This window comes from Mobula birostris, chromosome 7, assembly GCF_030028105.1.
Source record: "Mobula birostris isolate sMobBir1 chromosome 7, sMobBir1.hap1, whole genome shotgun sequence".
NCBI lineage: Eukaryota > Metazoa > Chordata > Chondrichthyes > Myliobatiformes > Myliobatidae > Mobula > Mobula birostris.
Window position 1 is genome coordinate 120,332,855 of NC_092376.1, and position 25,658 is coordinate 120,358,512.

General features: G+C 39.4%; 1 protein-coding gene across 3 annotated transcripts in view; it reads right to left on the reverse strand.

The window, feature by feature from the left end:
- Positions 1 to 25,658, reverse strand: part of ctnna1 (catenin (cadherin-associated protein), alpha 1) — a 119,013-nt gene that overhangs the window by 59,931 nt on the left and 33,424 nt on the right. The gene's annotated exons all lie outside the window — the stretch shown is intronic.

A 25,658-nucleotide genomic window follows, 5' to 3' on the forward strand; every position in this document is an offset into this window, starting at 1 on the left:
TGAACTTGCATGGATAACTTTACTCACAACACTGAACTGATTCTACAACCGACAGACTAACAACTTACATTCCCTGTAATTTTTGTTTTTTTTTATTTGCAATTTGTCTTCTTTTGCACATTGCTTGTCTTTCTTTATGTACAGCTTTTCATAAATTCCCTTTTATTCCTTTATTTTCCTGTAAATAGCTGCAACAAAATGAATCTTAAGGTGGAATATGGAAACATAAATTTTACTTCAACTTTAGCTGTTAAGCATTTATCGATGTCCAATGGCCAATGTGGTTACTACTTAAATGACAATTTTTCCCCCTGCATCCCTCAATTTATCCCACACATTTGTGAAAAAGAACTTACCCTTCTCATGCTTGTAATGTAGCCTTTTATTCCAACAATTGACACACCAATACATTCAAGGATTCTGACCCTTATATTTTTATTCATCCATTTAATAGGCCCATATCTCTTTACACATTTGTATCAGTAAGTTTTATTTATTCCTTTTCACAATTTTAATGAAATGGCAATAGTAAACATCCTGCAATACTTCAAAATTACAGACCTTCACTTAGTTTCTGCTCTTAGTTATTGCTCATTCCTAAGCAAATTCACAAAATTACTGGTTTGAACAACACATTTAAAAGAGCTATAAAACTCATTAGCATCCTCTGGTGGTAGAATTTGAGCACCATAAATAGAGTAAGCATAGCAGAAATTAATACTAAGGTTAACGCAGTTGAAATTAAAATAAACTTTGATTTAATTAAATAAAACATGCAATACAAGGCAAAATATACCATCCCATGACTGTGCTACAGAAGAATCCATAATGAATAGTGCAAGCATATGGATGAATGTAATTACCCCTGGAAAATGAAATACACAGAAATAAATCTTGATGGCAGGTGTTACTGTTAAAGTTATCATTTAATATTTAAGATCTTAAGACTGTAAGACATAGTAGCAGAATTAGGCCTTTTGGCCCACTGAGTCTGCTCATCATTCTACCATGGCTGATTTAATGACTCTCACCCCTATTCTCCTGCCTTCTCCCTGTAACCTTTGATGCCCTGACAAATCAAGAACCTATCAACCTCCATTTTAAATATACCCAATGATTGGGCCTATAAAGGTGTCTGTGGCAATGAATTTCACAGATAAAGAAATTCCTCATCTTTGCTCAAAAGGGACATCCTTGTACTCTGAGACTGTGAATTCTTGTCCTAAACTCCTTCATGACAGGAAACAGCCTCTCTTTGTTACTCTATCTAGGCCATTCAATATTTGAGAGGTTTTAATGAGATCCCTCATTCTTCTGACTCCAGCGAGCACTGGCCCAAAGGTATCAAATGCTCCTCATATGTTAACCCCTTCATTCCCAGGATCATTCTCATGAGCTTCCTCTGTACCATCCCCAATGTCAGCACACCCTTTCTTAAAAAGGGGGTCCAAAACTGCTCACAATACTCAAATGTGGTCTCACCAATGCCTCACAGCCTCAGCATTCCATCCTTGCTTTTATACTCTAGTCCTCTTGAAATGAATGCTAACATTGCATTTGCCTTCCATCTCACCAGCTCAACCTGCAAATTAACCTCTAGTGAATCCAGGACAATGACTCCCAAGCCCCTTTACACCTCTGATCTCTGAATGTTCTCCCCATTTAGAAAACAGTTTACACTTTAATTGCTTCTGCCAAAGTGCATGACCATTACTTCCCTATTCTATATTCCATCTGCCACATCTTTGCCCATTCTCCTAATTTATCCAATTCTTTCTGCAGACACCCTGCTTCCTCAACAATACCTGCCCCTCCACCTATCTTCATATCATCTGCAAATTTGGTCACAAAGCCATCAATTCCAGAATCCAAATCATTGACATATAATGTGAAAAGAAGTGGTCCAAACACGTACGCTTGCGGAACACCAGTAGTTACCGGCAGCCAAACAGAAAAGGCCCTCTTTATTCTCCTTCTTTTCTTCCTGCCAATCAGCCAATCTTCTGTCCATGCTAATATCTTTCCTGTAATACCATGGGCTCTTATCTTGTTTAGCAACTCATGTGTGGCATCTTGTCAAAGGAATTCCAAAAATCCAAATAAACAACATCCACTGTCTTGCCTGCTGCTCCTCAAAGAATTCCAACAAATTTGTCAGGCAAGATTTCCCCTTAATGAAACCTTTCTGACTTTGGCCTATTTTATCTTGTACCTCCAAGTACCCTAAAACTTCATCCTTAATAATGGAACACCGAAATCAGACTAACCGTCCTATAATTTATCCCCAACTTGCCTCAAGGTGGGCATAGTGCATCACCTTCACAAACTGCTACAGCTGCTCAGTGGTACTTTGGACATCCTTTTAAGCTTCCATTTGTTAATGGGGTATGAGCATGACTGACTTGGCCAGCACTGTCACCCTCTAACTGTTATGCTATGTCTTTTCTGAGGGCATTTGAGAAACAGATTTCTATGGGGATATATTAAAATAAAATAAAAAGACAATAAGATTTCATTTTCCTGATCAATGGATCAGATAAGTTTTGCAGCAATGTGACAGCTTCATGGATGTCATTACAGATACGAGTTTGTGGCTTTAGGTTTACTTTAATTCTTTGTAGCTTCCCAGTTTCAATGGTGGATTCAAATCTGCACTAACTCGGACTATGAAATTTAGCACAGCAACTTACCATGCCAACTTTTGCCGTAGCTCCATGCACTGAGACTCTGTGCCCAGAGGTAATCTACTAATTCTGATGAAAACTACACATGAACATGGACTTCACATCTAATGTCTGAGCTACTCAACGTTTCTGCACTATATCTCAGTTTAATTTTTGGGTTGGAGTGGAAGGGACAGAATTTTCTGGCAAAATTACCAGACAGGAAATAAAAAAAACATTTCTAAACAAGATTGAAGTCACTCAAATGATAAACCTAATGAAATAGGATTATTTAAGAAATAAGTATTTTAGAATTTTAGAGGAACTTATTAACATTCAGAATAGGAGTACATAACCAAACCCCTCAAATCTGTCCCACCACTCAGTATGACAATGGCTGATTTAAGCTGGCGTTAAATACTCTTCTGACCAAGCTCTCCGTAACCCCTAATTTCTCAATTTTTCAAAAATTCACCTATCTCCATCTTAAACACATCTAATGTCCTCACCATCCTTGGGGACAAAGTTCCAGAGAGTCGCCATCTCGGAAGACATTTTTGTGTATCAATGTTTTAAATAGCCACCACCTCATTCTGCAGCCATATTCCCTAATTTATGATTCTCCCACTCATGAAAACATTTCAACTTTGACCATGTGAAGCTCTCTTAGAAACATATGTGTCTGAATAAGGTCACCACTCATTTTTCCTTACAATTTAGACTACATAAAATGGAAATAATGCCATCTTCCATGAAAAATGATTGCTTTTTAAAATTTAAAAAAACTACCCTACATTACATTTCTGTGCAAACACATTCTGGACTTTCACACCAGCAAAGTCATCCCCACTGGCTGACAATTTCCTACCTGAAACCTGCATTAATGGTGGAACACAAAGCAGTTATCTCCCTGGACACATGCTGAGGAAGTTGTGCATTGAGCCTGTCCCAATTTAGTCAATAGGTGCAGGAGTAGGCTATTCGGCCCTTCAAGCCAGCACCGCCATTCACTGTGATCACAAGACAAAGGAGAAGTAGGCCATTCGGCCCACCAAGTCTGCTCTGCAGCTCCCCCATGAGCTAAACTATTCACCCATCTAGTTCCAATTTCCGGCTTTTTCCCCATATCCCTTGATACCCTTACTAATTAGATACCTGTCAATCTCCTCCTTAAACACCCTCAACGATCTGGCCTCCACAGCTGTATGTGGCAACGAATTCCACAAATCTATGACCCTCTGGCTAAAAAAATTTCTCCTCAGCTGTTTTAACTGGGTACCCTCTAAATCTAAGACTATGGCCTCATGTCCTGGACTCACCCACCAAGGGAAACAACCTTTCCACATCTACTCTGTCCAACCCTTTCAACATTTGAAATGTTTCTTTGAGATCCCCTCTCATTCATCTATACTCTAATGAATACAATCCAAGAGCCGACAGACGTCCCTCATACGTTAGCCCCTGCATTCCAGGAATCATTCTCGTAAATCTTCTCTGAACTCTCTCCGACATCAGTATGTCCTTTCTAAGATAGGGGGCCCAAAACTGCACACAGTATTCCAAATGAGGTCTCACTAATGCCCCATAGAGCCTCATCAACACCTCCTTACTTTTATACACTATTCCTCTTGAAACGAATGCCAACATAGCATTCGCTTTCCTTACCAGCGATCCAACTTGGTGGTTAACCTTTAGGGTATCCTGCACGAGGACCCCCAAGTCCCTTTGCACTTCCAATTTTTGAATTATCTGCCCGACTATTTCTTCTTCCGAAATGTACAACCGTACATTTGTCAACGTTATATCTCATCTGTCATTTCTTTGCCCACTCTCCTAAACTGACTAAGTCTCTCTGCAACCTTTCCACTTCTTCAACATTTCCTGCTCTTCCACCTATCTTGGTGTCATCCACAAACTTAGCCACCAAACCATTTAATCCATAATGCAAACCATCGATATACATCGTAAAAAGAAGCGGCCCCAACACCGACCCCTGCGGAACACCACTAGTAACCTGCAACCAATCAGAATAGGATCCCTTTATTCTCACCCTTTGCTTTCTGCCTATCAGCCAATGCTCCACCCATTTCAATACCTTTCCTGTAATTCCATGGGCTCTCATCTTATTAAGTAGCCTTATATGCGGCACCTTATCGAAGGCCTTTTGAAAATCCAAATACACAACGTCCACAGCCTCTCCCTTGTCAACCTTTTTCAAGATTACCTCAAAAAATTCCAATAGGTTGGTGAGACAGGATCTTCCCTTCATGAAACCACATTGGCTTCGGCCTATCTTGCCATGCACCTCGAGGTATTTCATAACCTCGTCCTTGAGGATTGACTCCAATATCTTTCCAACTACCGATGTCAGACTAATAGGTCTGTAATTTTCTTTTTGCTGCCTCCTTCCTTTCATAAATAATAGAACTACATTTGCGACCTTCCAGTCCTCCGGAACCATGCCAGAATCTATTGATTCCTGGAAGATCATTTCCAATGCTTCCACAATCTCCAAGGCCATCTCCTTCAGAACCCTTGGGTGCACCTCATCCGGACCGGGAGACCTATCTATTCTTAGTCCACTTAGCTTCCCAAGCATTTTCTCTCTAGTAATCTTGAGCGTAACTAATTCTATTCCCTGATACCTCTGGCTATCAGGTATATTGCTCATGTCTTCCACTGTGAAGACTAATGCAAAATACTCATTCAGTTCCTCCACCATCTCTTTGTCATCCATTATAATTTCTCCAGCATCATTTTCAATCGGTCCCGTATCTACCCTTGTCACTCTTTTACTCTTCATATATTTAAAAAAACTCTTAGTATCCTTTTTTATGTTAATCGCCAACTTCCTTTCATAATTCATCTTTTCTTTCCTAATGACTTTCTTAGTTTCCTTCTGTAAGTTTTAAAAGTCCTCCAGTCCTCATTTTTCCCACTAATTTTTGCTTCCTTGTACACCGTCCCTTTTGTTTTTATTTTTGCCTTAACCTCTCTCGTGAGCCACATTTGTGCCATTTTTCCATTCATGATTTTCTCTTTTCTTGGAATATATTTTTCTTGTATTTTCCTTATTTCTTGTAGGAATTTCATCCAATTCTGCTCTGCCGTCCCTCCATTTAGCTTACTTTTCCATTCGACTTGGGCCAGTTCCTCTCTCATACCGCTGTAATTTCCCCTGTTCCACTGAAATATCGATACACCTGATACCAGCTTCTCCTTTTCAAATTTGAAAATGAACTCAATCATATTATGATCACTACTTCCAAGGGGTTCCTTTACCTCCAGCTCCCTAATTGCCTCAGGTTTGTTACACAGCACCCAATCCAAAACAGCCAGTCCCCTGGTGGGCTTCTGGACAAGCTGCTCCAAAAAGCCATCCTGTAGGCATTCTACAAACTCCCTCTCCTGAGATCCATTACCTTCCTGACTTTCCCAATCCACTTTCATATTAAAATCCCCCATAATTATCTTGACATTTTCCTTCTGACATGCTTTTTCTATTTCCAGCTGCAACTTGTAGTCCACACCCCGGCTGCTGTTTGGAGACCTGTATATAACTGCTATTAGTGTCTTTTTACCCTTGCCATTTCTTAATTCTACCCATAAGGATTCTACCTCTTCTGATCCTATGCCCCTTCTTTCTATTGATTTGATATCATTACTTACCATCAGGGCCACGCCGCTACCTTTACCAACCTTCCTATCTTTCCTATACACTGTGTATCCTTGGATATTCAGCTCCCAATCACATCCATCATTTAGCCATGACTCGGTGACAGCTGTGCAGCAAGGTCATCCACTTTATTTCTAATGCTGCGTGCATTTAAATACAGTACATTTAGATCAGTATCTGTTGTCGATTTTGCTATATTTCTATTTTGCAGCAAATTATCACATATATTCACCAGCCTGTCCTTCTTGCGATCTTTGCCGCACAGTATTTTTGACTTATTTCTATTTTCCTCTTCCTCGACCCTAACACCTTGGTTTCCTTCCCCTTGCCAACTTAGTTTAAACCCTCCCTAACAGCTATATTAAACAATCCCGCCAGGATATTAGTACCTTTCGGGTTCAGGTGTAATCCATCTTTTTTGTATAAGTCATACCTTCCCCAAAAAAGATCCCAATGATTCAAGAATTTGAAGCCCTGCCCCCTGCACGAGTTACTTAGCCACACATTCATCTGCTTAATTCTGCTATTCTTACCATCATTAGCGCGCAGCTCAGGCAGCATTCCTGATATTATTACTCTGGAGGTCCGGCTTTTCAATTTTCTTCCTAGCTCCCAGTAATCTCTCTTCAGGACCTCCTCTCTTTTTCTGCCTATGTCATTGGTCATGGCTGATCATCCACTATCAGTATCCAGTTCCTGCCTTATCCCCATAACCTTTGATTCCACTATCTTTAAGAGCTCTATCCATCTCTTTCTTGAAAGCATCCAGAGATTTGGCCACAGCCTGCTTGGGGCACAGCATTCCATACATCCACCACTCTCTGGGTGAAAAAGTTTTTCCTCAACCCCGTTCTAAATGGCCTACCCCTTATTCTTAAACTGTGGCCTATGGTTCTGGACTCACCCATCAGCGGGAACATACTTCCTGCCTCCAGCGTGTCCAATCCCTTAATAATCTTATATGTTTCAATAAGATCCCCTCTCAGCCTTCTAAATTCCAGAGTATACAAGTCCAGTCGCTCCAATCTTTCGACATATGACAGCCCCACCATCCCGAGAATGAACCCTGTGAACCTACGCTGCACTCCCTCAATAGCAAGAATGTCCTTCCTCAAATTTGGAGACCAAAACTGCACACAGTACTCCAGGTGTGGTTTCACCAAGGCCCTGTACAGCTGCAGAAGGACCTCTTTGCTCTTATACTCAATTCCCCTTGTTATGACGGCCAGCATGCCATTAGCTTTCTTCACTGCCTGCTGTACTTGCATGCTTGCTTTCAGTGACTGATGTGCAAGAACACCTAGATCTTGTTGTACTTCCCCTTTTCCTAACTTGACTCCGTTTAGGTAATAATCTGACTTCCTGTTCTTACCACCAAAATGGATAACTTCACATTTATCCACATTAAACTGCATCTGCCATGCATCTGCCCACTCACCCAGCCTGTCTAAGTCACCCTGCATTCTAACATCCTCCTCACATTTCACACTGCCACCCAGCTTTGTGTCATCAGAAAATTTGCTATTGTTACTTTTAATTCCCTCATCTAAATCATTTATATTGTAAACAACTGCGGTCCCAGCACTGAACCCTGCGGTACCCCACTGGTCACCGCCTGCCATTCCGAAAGGGACCCATTAATCGCTACTCTTTGTTTTTTGTCAGCCAGCCAATTTTCAATCCATGTCAGTACTCTGTCCCCAATACTATGTGCCCTAATTTTGCCCACTAATCTCCTATGTGGGACTTTATCAAAGGCTTTCTGAAAGTCCAGGTACACTACATCTACTGGCTCTCCCTTGTCCATTTTCATAGTTACATCCTCAAAAAATTCCAGAAGATTTGTCAAGCACGATTTCCCCTTCGTAAATCCATGCTGACTCGGACCGATCCTGTTACTGCTATCCAGATGTGTCATAATTTCATCTTTTATAATTGACTCCAGTATCTTTCCCACCACTGACGTCAGGCTAACCGGTCTATAATTCCCTGTTTTCTCTCTTCCTCCCTTCTTGAAGAGAAGGACAACATTAGCCACCCTCCAATCCACAGGAACTGATCCTGAATCTATAGAACATTGGAAAATAATTACCAATGTGTCCACGATTTCTAAAGCCACCTACTTAAGTACCCTGGGATGCAGACCATCAGGTCCCAGGGACTTATCAGCCTTCAGACCCAACAGCCTATCCAACACCATTTCCTGCCGAATATAAATTTCCTTCAGTTCATCCATTACCCTAGGTCGTTTGGCCACTATTATATCTGGGAGATTGTTTGTGTCTTCCCTAGTGAAGCCAGATCCAAAGTACCTGTTCAACTTGTCTGCCATTTCCTTGTTCTCTATAATAAATTCACTCCCTTCAGACTTCAAGGGCCCAATTTTGGTCTTAATTATTTTTTTCCTTTTCACATACCTAAAGAAGCTTTTACTATCCTCCTTTATATTCTTGGCTAGTTTACCTTTGTACCTCATTTTTTCTCTGCGTATTGCCTCTTTAGTTACCTTCTGTTGCTCTTTAAAAGTTTCCCAATCCTCCAGCTTCTCACTCGTCTTTGCTATGTTATACTTCTTCTCTTTTATTTTTATACTGTCCATTACTTCTCTCGTCGGCCACGGCCTTCCCTTACTCCCCTTAGGATCTTTCTTCCTCTTTGGAATGAACTGATCCTGCACCTTCCGCGTTATTCCCAGAAACACTTGTCATTGCTGTTCCACTGTCATCCCTGCTAGGGTATTGTTCCATTGAACTTTGGCCAGCTCCTCCCTCATAGCACCATAGTTCCCTTTGTTCAACTGTAACACTGACACTTCCCTTCTCCCTCTCAAATTGTAGATTAAAACTTATCATATTATGGTCACTACCTCCTAATGGCTCCTTTACCTCGAGGTCCCTGATCGAATCTGGTTCATTGCACAACACTAAATATAGAATTGCGTTCTCTCTGTTAGGCTCCAGTACAAGCTGTTCTAAGAATCCATCTCGGAGGGACTCCACAAACTCCCTTTCTTGGGGTCCAGTACCAACCTGATTCCTCCAGTCTACCTGCATGTTGAAGTCCCCCATAACAACTGTAGCATTACCTTAAACGCAAAATAATCTGCAGATGCCGCTGTCAAAGGAACACTCACAATGCACTGCAGGAACTCAGCAGGTCAGTCAGCATCAGTTGAAAAGATTAGACGAAGTGTTTCGGCCTGAAACGTCGACTAATCTTTTCAACTGATGCTGACTGACCTGCTGAGTTCCTCCAGCGCATTGTGAGTGTTCCTGTAGCATTACCTTTGCGACATGCCAATTTTAACTCTTGAATAAACTTACACCCTACATCCAGCCTACTGTTTGGGGGCCTGTAGATGACTCCCATTAGGGTCTTTCTACCCTTAGAATTTCTCAGTTCTATCCATACTAACTCTACGTCTCCTGATTCTATGTCCCCCCCTCGCAAGGGACTGAATATCATTCCTCATCAACAGAGCCACCCCACCCCCTCTGCCCATCGGTCAACGGAAAAGAATGGTAAACAGGTACAAGGGCAGGTTTTGTTTTAAAACAATAGTGCTTGATTTAAGTTGATTATTAAAGTATTCAAAGTGATTTAAGTTTTATTGCTTAATATCCAAATGCTTTGAAACATCAAAGACGTCTAAAGATTGATGAGTATAGCTCTGTGGCTGTAATTATTATACCTTATTTTATGGGCAAGTCTGGTTCTCAATCTCCCAAATGCAAGGCCATACTATTTTGGTTCTAAGTTATAAGACAATCATTTGCTTTAAAGTCAGAGACATTGCTATGAAATTATTACAATTTAGGATGCCATTAAATACACATTTACATTGCATGAAACAGTGTGTTAATGATCAATAGCACAGGGGCCTGTGGTTCCCAATCCGCAATATAAGTTTTATAGTTATTTAAGGTATCTCTGAATTACTTATTTAAGGTATTTCTGAATTACTGTCCAATTGTCTTTTAAATATTATAATTGTATCTGATTTCACCACTTCCTCTGGCAGTTTGCTCCCATAAAACCACCATCACTTATGTGGAAAACATCCCCCCCAAGTCTTTTTGGTGGAAGGGTGTTCATTTAAGAAGCAGCTGAAGCAATGGGAAAAAGAATCCTGGCGGGGGAAATTCTTCAGGGAAAATTGATTGGCTTTCCTAAACCCAAGCCACTTCCTAGCTGATGAGATGATACATCTGAGGGATTTTTATGGAGATTGATTATAAGCTATGATGCAGAAAGTACCAATATGCCCCACTGTTTTGTAACAAGCATTAGTAAAATCCACAAGTTTGTACTGTTTATGCTGTAAAATTCTGTTTCAATACTTGCAATATGAAAATTTACTGTTACAAAGCTCCTGTAAGCTCCTAAAATGTGTTTTTAAATTAGTTTGTAGTTGAGAGTTTTGTATTTATACAAGACAATACATACTATCTTTGCAACATTAATTCATAATATTTAATACAAATCTCTGATCTCATATCCCAGACAGCAACAAGATTTTCCAAAGTTTACAGTGCAACACAAACTCTTAGTGAGAAGTACATTTCAAATTAGTGCTGCAAAGTTACACCTTTTTAAAAAAATGTAGATTATCAACATATTAACAGGGCATGTAAAACAGCATTTTTAAATCTGGATGCAAATTTCAAAAGCATGAAGTTTATGTATTTAAATGAAATCCAAATAAATTATTTTGCCATTACAATTGCTCCATGGCTACAAAAAGTATAATGAAACAGATTCCAGTGCACATTCCAGTAAAGTCAAGGCTACCTCAGAAAAACATGGGCCAATTTTTGAGATTAAATTATTAAGAGTATTCCAGCAAACTTCCCCATTCCTATATTATTTACGTGTTCCATGGTAGAGTGTGAGATTAATTAACTGTTTATCAAGGCAGTGACACAGACCTCCAGCATCTTTTATTTTGAAGGGGGAGAGGGGCAAGAAACTAATGGGTTAGCAACAAGACAGTAAATTCGAAATAGTAAACACACCAGTGTGAACCACAGGTCATGCCATCTGGAGGCACCAGTTCAATGAAACACATATTAGACAATGGATATATTTATCACCACTCTCAAACAGCTGCTTCAGAATAAAGCTTACCCTTACAGACAAATGGAAGGATTTTTTTCTCTCTTACGAGACAGAGAAACCTTGGAATTCTCTAGCCCAGGTATCATTTAATATTTTTAGGACTGTGCTTGAGACACATTTAGACTAAAAGAAAATCAATGTTCTGGCCTCTACAGGCACAGTTCATTTTGTATCAAATTCACTTCTTCCATTTCCCACATGGGTTAAATTGGATTCGATTTGAAGTGCACGGTGGAAAGACATCCATCTCCACCCTCTCTTTAATTGCCCTTAAAACAGCAATATCATTTTAAAAGATCATTACACAGAGTTCATGGAGAGACTCTTCAGGACCAATCATGCTGAGTTAATGCTTCCACTAGATCTCAACAAAGAAAACTGGTATTTGCCCAACGTCAGTGTTTACCACCACCAAAGTGCTGCCCAAATATGAATTGATTTTGATTCAAGTGTGCAGTTCAAAGGCATATCACTGAAAGATGTGCTCTTGTGGGCTCCAGATCTCAATAATAGTCTGCTCTAGGTCCTCATGCACTTCAGAACCGAGTCTGCGGCAATAATGGCTGACATCAAAGAAGTGGTTCAAAGCTTCCTAGTGAAAGAGGATCATCAAGACGACCTCAGATTCTTGTGGTTTCAAGTTCACTAGCTGGACAAGTTTCTGGACTATCACATGAGAGTTTACGTATTTGGCATTTCTATATGGATGATGGTCTTAAGTCATTTTCTCACGCGGAAGCTACCGACACCAACACCTTTTTCAAGATCGCAGATACAGTGGCATGCAAAAGTTTGGGCGCCTCTGGTCAAAATTTCTGTTACTGTGCGAGTAAAAGATGAACTGATTTCCAAAAGGCATAAAGTTAAAGATGACACATTTCTTTAATATTTTAGGCAAGAAAACCCCTCTCCAGCTGTTAAGCACGGGGGTGGATCGATCATGCTTTGGGCTCGTGTTGCAGCCAGTCGCACGGGGAACATTTACTGGTAGAGGGAAGAATGAATTCAATTAAATACCAGCAAATTCTGGAAGGAAACATCACACTGTCTGTAAAAAAGTCGAAGATGAAAAGAGAAAGGCTTCTAGAACAGGATAATGATCCTAAACACACCTCCACAATGGGCTACTTCAAGAGGCGCAAGCTGAAGGTTTTGCCATGACCCTCACAGTCCTCTGACCTAAACATCATCGAGAATCTGTGGATAGACCTCAAAAGAGCAGTGCATGCAAGACAGCCCAAGAATTATACAGAACTAGAAGCCTTTTGCAAGGAAGAATGGGTGACAATCCCCCAAACAAGAATTGAAAGACTCTTAGCTGGCTTCAGAAAGCGTTTACAAGCTGTGATACTTGCCAAAGGGGATGTTACTAAGTACTGCCATATAGGGTGCCCAAAGTTTGCTTCGGACCCTTTTCCTTTTTTGTAATTTTGAAACTGTAAAAGATGGAAATAAAAATGTTTTCTTGCTTAAAATATTAAAGAAATCTGTCATCTTTAACTTTATGCCTTTTGGAAATCAGTTCATCTTTTACTCACTTAGCTATCCACAGAGACAGAAATTTTGACCAGGGGTACGCAAACTTTTGCATGCCGCTGTACCCAAAGACCCTTTATGGCGTGCTATGGATTACCAACAGCCTATTTGATGCTCTTAAATGTGCTGTTCCAATCAGTATCCAGTGACGCTTCATGTTAAGAGAGTTAATCTCCGACACTTGTGGATGGCATCTCCCACTCCCTGACGAGAAACATGAACAGTGGCATCCATGGCGTTCTTCCCTTCAGGATCTTAAAGGTTTGAAGATTCTGAGAACCTACACAATTCACTTTTTTCAGCTCAAAAGAAAGAGGTCTTGCCTTTTTTATGATGCGTCAGCTAAAGGTATTGCTGCTGTTGCATACCTGATAGTCACAGATGCTGCTGGATATCATCATCATGTGCCATACTCTGCCAGAGACTCGGTGACCACTTTCTTCCACTGCGAACTGTCGGCAGTCAAACCTCTTGCACCTCTGGCAGTGAGGCCGGTCCACTTCTTGATGTTGTCGATCGAGGTTGTCCTCTGTCTGCCTTGGAAGTGGCTTCCTTCTACTCTGCCTTCAAACACAGTGTGTTCCAGTGTGTCATCAGTTCTTGAGATGTATCCAAAATAGCGAAGTTTCCTTTGGATAATGGTTTCCAGAAGTATTGGTTTCCTGCCAATCTCTTCTAGGATGAAATTGTTGGATCTCCTTTCAATGTATGATACCCTGAGGATCTGTCTATATGTCCACATCTCAAATGCTGTCAACTTCTTTTCATCAGCTGCTTTTAGGGTCCATGTTTCACAGCCATAGGATTACTGGCCAGATGAGACTCTTGAGGAGGCGCATCTTGGTGTCAGTGCTCACAGATCTATCTCTCCAGATGTTCCAGAGTTTGGTAGTGTTTGTGCGTGCCATTGCTAGCCTTCGCTGTGTTTCCTTGCTGCATTCATTTGTGTCATTTAGTTCTGCACAAAGGTATATAAAGGGGACACTTGTTCCAGCTTGTCGCTTCCGATGTAGCTGTCAGCTTGAATTGCAGTGCTGCTTATCACCATAACTTTGGTCTTTTTGCCATCTATCAGCAATCCAAATTCAGCAGACTTGCGCAACACTATTGAGTAGTGCTTGTAGGTCTTCTTCTGTTGTGGCTAGCAGGGCTGTGTCATCTGCATATCTCAAGTTACTGATGGTTCTTCCTCCTATTTTAATGCCAGTGTTGTCTGGAATTGCCAGTCTTATGATCATCTCAGTGTAGATGTTAAAAAGGTGTGGAGAAAGGATGCAGCCTTGATGGACTCCTTTCCCACTGCAGAATGATTCAATCTCACCAGATGTGGTCCGAAGGCTGGAGGATTGTGTAGCATACAGTGGTTCTAGAAGAGCCACTAGGTGTGGTGCCACGCCCAGCTGAACCATTGTCGTCCACAGTTTTGTGTACTGGACACAGCCAAACGCCTTTGAGTAGTCTATGAAGCAGATGTACAGGGGAGTATTGATCTCTCTCATTTTCTCCATTATTAGGTGCATGTTGAAGAGCTGGTCCCTGGTACCTTGGCCACTCCTGAAGCCAGCCTGTTCCAAGTGCCATTTCTCTATCTACGTAGTTCTTTAGTCTCTCAGAGATGATTATGAATAGAACCTTGCTGGTGTGTGATATCAATGCAAATGTTCTGTAATTACTGCACTGCAAGAGGTCCCTTTTCTTGGGAATTGGAATGTAGACAGATTTGCACCAGTCTGTTGGTCATTTGCCAGTCTTCCAGATGGAACAGACAATGCAGTGCAAGATATGTCCTGCATTTCAGAATATTTGATTTCCATCTCTTGTTGGTGAGTATATAATCAATCTGGTTCCTGGTTTTACCATGAGGAGCTGTCCACGTGTATTTACGCCAAGGCTGCTGGATATAGTGAAGCTGAATTCATCCTGGACAAGGCAAGGCTCGGTCCCAAACCAGATCTCACAATACCAAGAGATGGTAACCAAAAAGCTAGACACAGAACAGGATGATATCAAGTTCTTTACCAACAGCAAAGTTGTGCTTGGTTATATATTCAATGAAACAACTAGATTCTATGTTTATGTATATTACAGTTCCAACCTATCAGCCGATCAACACAGAGGAGCCAGTGGAACCATGTTCCTACTGATCTCAACCTGGCTGATCATGCCACAAGAGGGATTCAAGCTAATCAGTTCGCCCTCTCCTCATGGTAAACTGGCCCAGCACCTATTGCTGATTCCCACCAGGATCATCATCAAGGCCAAAATTTTTGAAGCCAGAACTGCACAGTAAGACTGTTTTCAAGGCCAGTCTCCGAGATTATCCTTCTTTTACCAAAGACATAGTGAAAAGATCATTTGATTTTTAGTTTCAGTAGATAAGCCTGACATCCCATAGGTGCCAGGTGGGGAGTGTTCTGGCCTCTACAGGCACAGTTCATTTTGTATGAACATCACTTCCTGTACATAAGCTGCTTTTTGTATCATTTACTGTGTGGATTAATTAGGATTCAATTTGAAGCACCCAGTGGACAGACATCCATCTCCATCCTCTCTTTATTTGCCCTTGAAGCAGTAATAACTTTTCACAAGAAAGATCTCTTTAAAAACAATGAAGAAAGCTTCCGTCTCAGGTGATTTTTGAGGTGTTTAACTTGCTGCATAGCTTTGTATGTATTCACTGCAAGGGCAGTAGTGAAAGAATATGGGGAGAGCATAGGAAAACAAGGTTAAGCCATGAATGAATCAGCCATAATCTTACTAAATAGCAGAGTGGGCTTTGAGAGCCTCAATGACCTGTATTTGATTCTGTTTTTTTAAAATGTTCTGTTCTTATCACGTTTTTGTCTTAAATCAATTCATTATACAAAAACAACTCTTATAATCATAAAGTGTACTGGTGGTTAAGAAATCAAAGCAGATAATATGGGGTACAAAGAATACCAGGTTGAAGAAAGCAGAATGCACAAAGATAGATTTTGATAAAGTTTGATAAGTTATGTAGCAAAATGTTAACTTGAATTTTCATCCTCCTCATCCAAAAAAAAAAAATCAGGCTCGGTTCAACACAGTGGAATTTCACTAATAGCAGCAAGTCATTTATGATTAGTCAATAACTTTGAAAATCTCCCTGAACCAAGACAACTTTAACCAAACAGCAAGACTGACTTACTGCATGGTTTTCTGCTCATCCAACAGGCAGAAAAAACTTTGACAATCTGTGCAGTACTGAAAGAGATGCCACTGTTGTCCCACAAGTTACAGCAAGTTGTAAATGGCCATTTGTAAAGTGGCAGATCCCAAGGCACCACCCTAGAACACTGGCTTTTTTAACGCTCCCTATATTTACATATCTATAATCCAAATTAAAAGCTATTGAAATAACTTGAAATATTAAAGAACTTATAAGTGCTAGAGATTTATAAAATTTCAAGATTCAAGACAAAAGATTGTTTAAAGTGACTTCCAGTGCACATGTGAAATAATTGTTACACTGGATCCAATGCAGCACAAACAGAACACAAGGTAAAGAACACAATAATAATAAAAACACAATAAATATAAATACATAATTAACTTACATTTTCAATCAATGTATGTGTATATAAAGTGACACTAGGCATATAAGGGTGACTCTGACAGGAAATGATGAAGTAGTGGTGGTGAAAGGGTGGGTTAGAGGGTGGTGTTGATCAGCCTTGTTGCTTGGCGAAAGTAATTGCTTTTGAGTCTGGTGGTCCTGGTGTAGATGCTACGTAGCCTTCTCCATGATGGGAGTGGGACAAACAGATTAACAAATGGGAATAAATCAGTTACCTTTTTAAAAATCAGAATTCCATACTTTCTCTTTTGACTTCTGACACCAGTGACTGTCAGGAAACATTTTGCCCCTTTCCATTTAAAGCCTCTTTGAAAGGCAACTGAAACATTTTAACAATCTTTCATTTAATTTAGCCTGATGCAAGTTTTTATCTGATGAATCTTGGACCATGTTTAAATACCATTAAATACAAATTCTGTTAAAGGCCAAAATTCCTCAAAAGAAACAATGTACTTTATATTGAATTAAGAGACCAAAGTGTACTAATCAGAGTGAGCACTATACAGTTGCAACTTGATATTGTCACTATATTCAATTTCCCATAGAAATCTTTAGCAGATTTTGAAGAGTGCTAAAGATCTTTTTTGAGCCTGAAATTAATAACTTCAAAAAATGAGTTGCTAATTTACCTTAAACAAAAATAGCACCACTTGAGTGAACAATAATTTCTGTTCACTGTAGCAAGAGTCTATCATTGGTTTAGAAAGTCCAAGGAGACAAGAGGATTAAGGCAGCAGCATCAGTACATTAGCATTCATTACCATTAATCAATAAATAAAGAAAATACTTACTAGGAAGAACTTAAACCCATTCCCCATCAGCAAAATATCTTTTTTTACTACCAAACATATTTAGCAATTCTTAACAATAGAATGAGAAGAATTTCCAGCGTCCAAAAGCACACAGACAGTGCAATCAATCTTAGCATGTTGAAACATTATTTTCAAGTATTTGGTCGTATTTAAAATGGAACTTGACCAGTCAACCAATCCTCCTGCAGAGAGCTTCACTGTACAGATATGGCACTTTGTTGTGCAACCCTAAAATCTTTCACTTGTCAACCATTCATCCTCAAAACTCAATTTGTACTGTATTTGGAAATAACAAATGAAGCTGACCATAACCAGTGCAGTGAATAATGACTGAACCAAATCAATCCCACCACCTTGGGCAGCAGAAAATGACAAATGGAATTTTACCAGTGCCAAATTAAATGTGAGGAGTGACATTACTTTCAAATAGCAATGTCTTATGTTATTTCTCCTTAATAACCAACCCTGATCTTGCATACAATCAATGCAATGTGAAAATTCATGAAACTTATACAAGATCAAATTATTTTCAACTGTACCACACAAACTAATTATTAGGTCATTTGGTATTAGCTGTTTTTCCAAGAAGACTTCTACAGTTGAAATTCTGTTCACCTCCTGTGGCAATGCCACTTTGAATCAAGTTTCAGAGCCTTGATATCTAAATGCACCCTAGAGAGTTTCCAAGTCAACCTTCTCATCAAAACTGAGTCTTTTCTCTCTATATAGAATATAATTTGTTTCCAGAAGCTACTAATACACTCAAATACACACATTCATGACTTTGAAATAGATAAGTGCAAATAATATTTTTCAGGTAGTGTCTCAATTTACATCTTGAATTTACCTCTGTCATAGATCACCACAGCTATGTTACAGGAGCTACAGGATGTAGTGCAACAAGTCACCAATAACTCTTTGGAATCCAGAACTACAAGAGCAGCAAACACATTTAAACATAAGGTATATTACTGTTTCATCATCGTCACCAAGAAAACGCCAAATTCAAAGAGATACTGAATTGCAAGGTTACAGCGTTCTGCAAATACTATGATAACACTTTCAGAATATAATGATCCTAAGCAGCTCAATAATCTTAATATCAACTGGGTTCGGGAGATAAATTCTATCTTTTTCAGTGATATCCATAATGATAAAGAATTAATAAAAGATTCAGGTCACCTAAAACTCAGCTGTCTGATTCCACTCCATAACAAGCACCAGTGATCAACACCCTCTCTCTCCAATAGAGATCTTACATTCAACCTGAAATTCTCCATTATCCACACCAATGAAGGCCTTCCATTTGGCCATTTAAGCTTCTAATTCTTCAATAATGCATTTAAAGAAGTTTTCTCTTCCTTTTTCACAATCGTCCATGAGATCCATGCTCAATCAAACATTCAATTATTTATCCAGTAAATAGTTTAAATATGTCCTATGCTTCATTAAAATTTAGCATTGCTCTAAATTTAAAGGTATAAATATTCAGATAATTTCAGGCTGTGCAAATGCAAACCACCAAGAACAGTATTAAAAATATTCCCATCTTCAATAAGAATCAGTTTAACATGAAAATTGATCAATACCCAATAATTAATTCCAATAGTTTCTAAAATATCTATGTTTAGAAAGGGAGAAAAACACATTTTTCTAACTTGCAGTTCATTACAATCCTAAGTGAATTTGCTATTGTAACCTGCAAAGCTCCACTGAACAAATCCAAACAGAAGTTAATAACTTTTTTTTTGAAACCCACTCCCCTTAGAAACACACAAATTTATGCCAATATCTAAGTGTTGAAGTGTGGAAAATAATTATTGATGTTGAATGTTACCTTTTACTTATAAAACGATCTCAGTGTTAATGTTTTCAACTATTTTTTTCAACTTTAGCAACAATCAATGAACAGAATAAAAATGATAAGGTCTTATCAGTTGGCATGCCCAGTGCTGCACTGTTCTATGCATATTCTATCTTAGGGTCTTCAAATCAAAATTCAATGTACTTTAACAGTATTAGAAGATTGTTTACAAAAAAATGTCATCTGGGAAACCGGATTACATGGGAAAAAAAATCCAAGTATTATTTGGTGCTAATATAGGGGTTTAAATCAACTATTTTCAAGTCACCAGTTATTGAGCAGTCATTTCCTCAATGACTAATTGACAACTTTAACTGAAGGTACCCTTGAACCGATCAGGCCCTGAAAAATGCAGCTTTAGCAGGAAAAGCCAAAATGGCTACAATTGGCATCACATATGTGCATCACTGTTGCCTATTAAGAAAATCCTTGGTTTTTAACCTTTATATCATTTCCAATTAAAAAGTTCAACAGAGCAATTCTAAAACTGCTTAAAGAAAACCATACCTTTTAATTCTGAATAAAAGGCCAGACATGAGAATTTAACTTATAATGTACAAAAAACACCAGGTCTATAAATCACCTTATTAATCTGCCAAGTACATTGGGTCATCTGTGCACTTTTTTTGTTTTGGTTATTTGTTCTTCATTGCAACTTAATTGAAGTCCAACGTGCTTAGCCTGGTCACAGCTGCAGTGAAAGCAAAGAATGGAAGGCAGGGGAATGGGAACCAAGCAGCCAGAACAGATAGTTAAGTAGTTGTGGAGAAAGATATTGTGAAGCCTACATACATCAGGAATGAAAAGGTTGATCATGGTGGGACTAACGTTCTGAGCTGTGTATATTTCAATGCAAGGAGTACCATAGGAAAGTCAGATGAGCTTAGCATGGATCAGCACCTGGAATTATGACACTGTAGCCATTAGTGAGACTTGGTTGCAGGAGGGCAGCCCAGTGTTCTGGGGTTCTGTTGTTTTAGCCATGATAGAGCAGAAGGGTGGCATTACTAGTCAGGGCAAATGTCTCAGCAGTGCTCACACAGGACAGACTGGGAGGCTCATCCAGTGAGTCTGTATGGGTAGAAAAAAGGAAGATATGACCACGTTAATGGGATTATATAGTATTAAAGAGATATTTTTATACGAATTTCATTTTATTTATTTTTTGCCTTCTGCATTAATGTGTCAGTAGAAGAGCAAATTTTAGATTTCCAAACATTCATTTTACCAAAAACTTAAATGTTACAGGGATTTTTTTGTTTTTCATTATAGAAAGTGATATATTAATAGATCACTTTTCAAATAAAAACTTGATAACTTTGTAAGTATATAGCCCAGTGCATAAATAAACAAAAATAACAAACAGGATGCTAATGATCAATGATGTAATGAATTAAATAAACTAAACTGATTAATTGAAACAGAAACGGGTGTAGAAGGAATCAAATTGGGCGAAGGACAACCAAACTAAAAGGTGAGGGTGTGGCAGATGTGACAGTTAACCTTCAAATCAGCTCTTACACCATGGCAAGAGTGAGCATAGCAACCAGACAAAAGATAGTCATCCTGCATCAGCAAGATCTCTCTTAAGCAGAACTTACTTGTTTTCAAGATGTGCTGTCCAAGTTCTGAACAAGCACAAAGAAACAGGCAAGGTTGAGGACGAGAAACGCAGTGGTCAGCTACAGAAATTGAGTGCAGCAGATGAGAGATACCATCAAGATGGTACTTGGGATGTCAGTTTTATGTATCAGAAAGGATCTGGAAAGTGTGGACTGGAACAGGTTGTTTTCTGGCAAAGGTGTACTTGGTAAATGGGAGGCCTTAAAAAGTGAAATTTTCAGAGTACAGAGTTTGTATGTTCCTATCAGAATAAATGGCTGGGTTAACTGGCTTATGGAACCTTGGTAATTGAGAGATATTGAGGCCCTGGTTAAGAAAGGGGTGCATATCAGGTATAGACAGAGATATTTGATATATCCTTAGCCTCAGTTGAGGTGCTAGAGGATTGGAGGACAGCAAATGTTATTCCGTTGTTTAAGAAAGGCTCAAAGAAAAAGCCAGGAAATTATAAGCTGGTGAGCCTCACACCAATAATGGAAAATTTACTGGAAGGGATTCTAAGGGACTGGATATATAAGTATTTGGATAGACAGTGATTGATTAGGGACAGTTAACATGTCTCTCCTCTCTAACTTGACTTGCACTAGTATCATCGGTACGTCCTCTTCTTCTTCCGTGATCATTGGAGAGCTTCCCAGCAGGTTCTTAAAGTGGGTAAACCACGTCAGGACACAGTCCTCTGCTGTTTTACCACTTATTTGACCTAATGGGGACTTCTTCCGACTACTGATCTCATTGACTAGGCGCCATGCTTCTCCATGCTGCATGTCTTCATGAGCAGCTTCTATCTCTCTAATCCTCTCAGCTAGTTCCTCTTCCTTCAGTCGGTCGTAGGTGGCAAAGAGATACTTCTTTGCTGTCTTGAACTTGTCTCTTAGCTCTTCTGTTTTGCTCCTTCTAAGTTCGGCATGAAAAGCATTAACCACATTTACCACCCACATAGTTAAAACTATGCAACATTCCTAATTTTTACACTTTCCCTCAATGCTTCAATTGTCTGAAGTCCCAATCTATAGATTATCGATAATTATATTGTTCCCAAAACAGGATTAAGCATAAATCTGATGTTACCTTTTGATCATTATACCGTCTATAGGTTATTAGGAAAGAAATACTGTACATTCATTACAAAATTAAAATAAAAAGATATCTTTAACTTGGAAAATTCATATCTTAGCACTTCTAATATATATACACATTGCAAAAAGGACAACAAATATTACCTTAATCTCATCTGTTGGCTTTTTGATTATTGATAAATGCTCATCAGTAGATTTCTAATGAATAATTCTTAAAGCAAGATTTAAATCAGTGTTATTTTTGATTTCTTAATCATCAATTCAATCAGCATGGTTTACTGGACAGATAGTAAGTAGCAAGAGGTTTCTTTGAAGCAACGTTTTTCATTATCAATTAAACTAACAGGACGCAATGACAGTATGCATAGTACAACTTCAGCTCCACAATTATGAGGTATACAAGCCTGAAATTTGATGAGTTCTGGAGCTGATTACATAACAATTAAAATAGACAGGTATATCAGGACCCTTCACTACTAATTTAGTTCTCCATCCCACTCCTAACTTGACTTGTCACATCTTGCACTGTTCCAACAAAGCTCAAGTTTTTCCGCCTACTGTATTAACTGTTTTTCGCTCAGCAGACATTGCCTAATCCGCTGGGCTTTTCTACGATTTTCCTTTAGGTTTCAGTCCTGAATAGCCCTGACCTGCATTTCTTAGTTTTTACTTGTTCTTTTGTTTTTCTAACTTCCCTCACTAATCTATGAACACAACAGCTTCATAAACAATGTAGTCACTTCAATAGTCCTGCCTCAAATTACTCCCTTTGTCCTATACATCCTTCCTCCAACCTACCTACAACTTAAAGCTAACAGGTTTTTGCACATTTCCAGGGTTCTCTTTCCACTGATGGTATTTGATCCACCGAGTGCTTCTGGCATTTGTTGTTGTTACTGCCTCATTCAATATTGTCTTGGAGACCAAGGGCCATCACTGTTTCCTGCTCTTGCATTAAAGAAATTTGCCTTCCACACCAAACAACTGAAGGATGCCACAGAAGTTACGCTCTGTTCTTCAGTTTAGTACTACATTGGTGTTAATACTAATGTTAAATTGCATGTGAAGACAAAGCAACATAACTGCATGGTAACATTTATAAGGTACACCAGCTGTTTTACACTATACTTCAGATCATAACACAACCACCTTTAATTTCAATACAGGTGTCTCCCGCTTTTCGAATGTTCGCTTTACAAAACCTCGCTGTTACGAAAGACCTACATTAGTTACCCGTTTTCGCTAACAGAAGGTGTTTTCACTGTTACGAAAAAAGGCAGCGCGCCCCAAGCAGCCAAGCTCCTCCCCCGGAACTGCATTCTAGCTGGCATTGCTTAAACACGTGCCTGTGAGCAGCTGTTAGCAGTATGAGTTCTAAGGTATCGGAAAAGCCTAAAAGAGCTCATAAAGGTATTACACTTAGCGTAAAACTAAACATAATTAAGCGTTTCGATCGTGGTGAACGAAGTAAAGACAAAGTGAGTTTGGCTTGTGGAAGTCGATGAAGGTGATGTTGAAGAGGTTCTGGCATCCCATAACCAAGAACTGATAGATGAAGAGCTGATGCAAATGGAAGAAGAAAGGATACCAATGGAAACCGAATGCAGTAGCGAACGGACCGAAAGTGAAGTCGTCCAGGAACTGAATGTGAAGCAACTGCATGAGATTTTCACTGCAATGATTGCAGAAAAGTATGACTTTAATTTTGAAAGGGTACATAGGTTTAGGGCACATTTGCAGGATGGTTTGAGTGCTTACAAAGAACTGTATGATAGAAAAATGCACGAGGCTCAGCAGTCAAGCACACTGTCGATTTTCAAGCCTTTCACATCAGCCACAGCAGACGACGAACCTTGACCTTTGACATCGAGGCAGGCAGATATAGAAGATGATCTGCCTGCCCTGATGGAAACAGACAACGATGAGATGACACCCCAGTGTCCTACCACCCCAACCCCCGAGCTGCGAACCGATACACTGCCGTGGAGAATGCAGCGGTAGCCGGGATGCACTCAACACATCTTTAAGGAAAAAGCTGAAATAAACAAGCTAATTAATCAGGTGCCGCCCGGCATGTAAACGTCGGCCCAGATCAGAGGCGATTGCTGATTGTGTCGCCTCTGATCTGGGCCAACATTTAAGTGCCAGGCGGCACCTAATTAATTAGCTTGTTTATTTCGGCTTTTTTCTTAAAGATGTGCTGGGTGGGTCCTGGCTACTGCTGCATTCTCTGCAGACTGGTATCGGTTCGCTGCCTGGAGGTTGGTGACCACTGCACCACCCCAACCTCCGACGACTAAGCCTAACATACCATCATCAGTGTGCTCGCTGTCTTCCTGATTTCGGTAAGTGATACTACACTGGACATACATTATTTCTACTTTATATAGGCTCTGTATTTTTATGCAGTATTTGCTATGATTTGGCAGCTTCATAGCTTAAAGGTTACTGGAGAGTGTTACTGCCGAGAGCACTTGCATGAGATTTTCGCTACGGAGAACAGTGCGGCAATGATCGTAAAGAAGTATTTCTACTTTACATAGGCTGTGTATTTATCATATCATTCCTGCTTTTACTATATGTTACTGTTATTTTATGTTTTATGTGTTATTTGACATGATTTGGTAGGTTATTTTTTGGGTCTGCGAACGCTCACAAATTTTTCCCATATAAATAAATGGTGATTGCTTCTTCACTTTACATTATTCCGGCTTACGAACCGTTTCATGGGAATGTTCTACCTTCGGATGGCAGGGGAAACCTGTATACTGTTTCCTGGGATTATACAAGATTTCATTTAAGCATACTACATTTGTATTATTTAACAGAAATGAGTCCATTGATTATAGCCGATATTTCCCAGTCAATTCCAAAGGGCTAGCACTAAACACAGAGCTACGAACAGTTCTAATGTCAATTTCTTCTTTCCAGATGCAAGCTGCCATCAAGAAAACTGCTTTGGAAGATTTATGATATAAAACTAGCTGAGTAGTCAGAGTGAAGAATTCATACAGGGAGCAAACCAAGAGGTATTAACCAGACTAGTATTAGGAGACTAATAAAAAAACACAGGAAACACACAACTGGATAAAAACATCAGTAAGATATCAAGCATTAAAAAAAACAATTCCATTAGAAGTTGTGTCCAGAAAGTTTTGTTTTTCTCTGAGGAAGGTTGATCAGAGTAAAAATTGCTCAGAAGACAGTTTAAAATCCAGTTACAGCTCAGTCAAAAATATTTAAAGTTTACTATTATAAAGAATAATATATAAAAAGTAGAACTTCAGTAATTCTGTATTGGCTGGCTTAAAACACCAACTCATCTTGAAAAGGAGCAGGGAATTACTGGGAACACGATCAGACTACATTTTCAATATGTGTTCATGGCTTTGTCAGAAGCCACTGCATTCTGCGTTTCATCGATCATTATATCACTCCTACATTACCCAAAATAATGACTCCACTGATTATGGACAAAGTGTCACCGCTAGTTTCAACACCACCAACAATTTTATTCCTATTACTACTCCATACTTTAACAGCTATAACTTCCAAGCTGGGTTCTGCACAATGAAATAACTGGATTCCCAGGCTCCTAATATTCTGTTGTACATTTTGGAAAAAGCTGCAGCAAGCATAAGAACTCAATTTGAAAACAGTAATGTATTGAAATGGAATTCCATTTGACT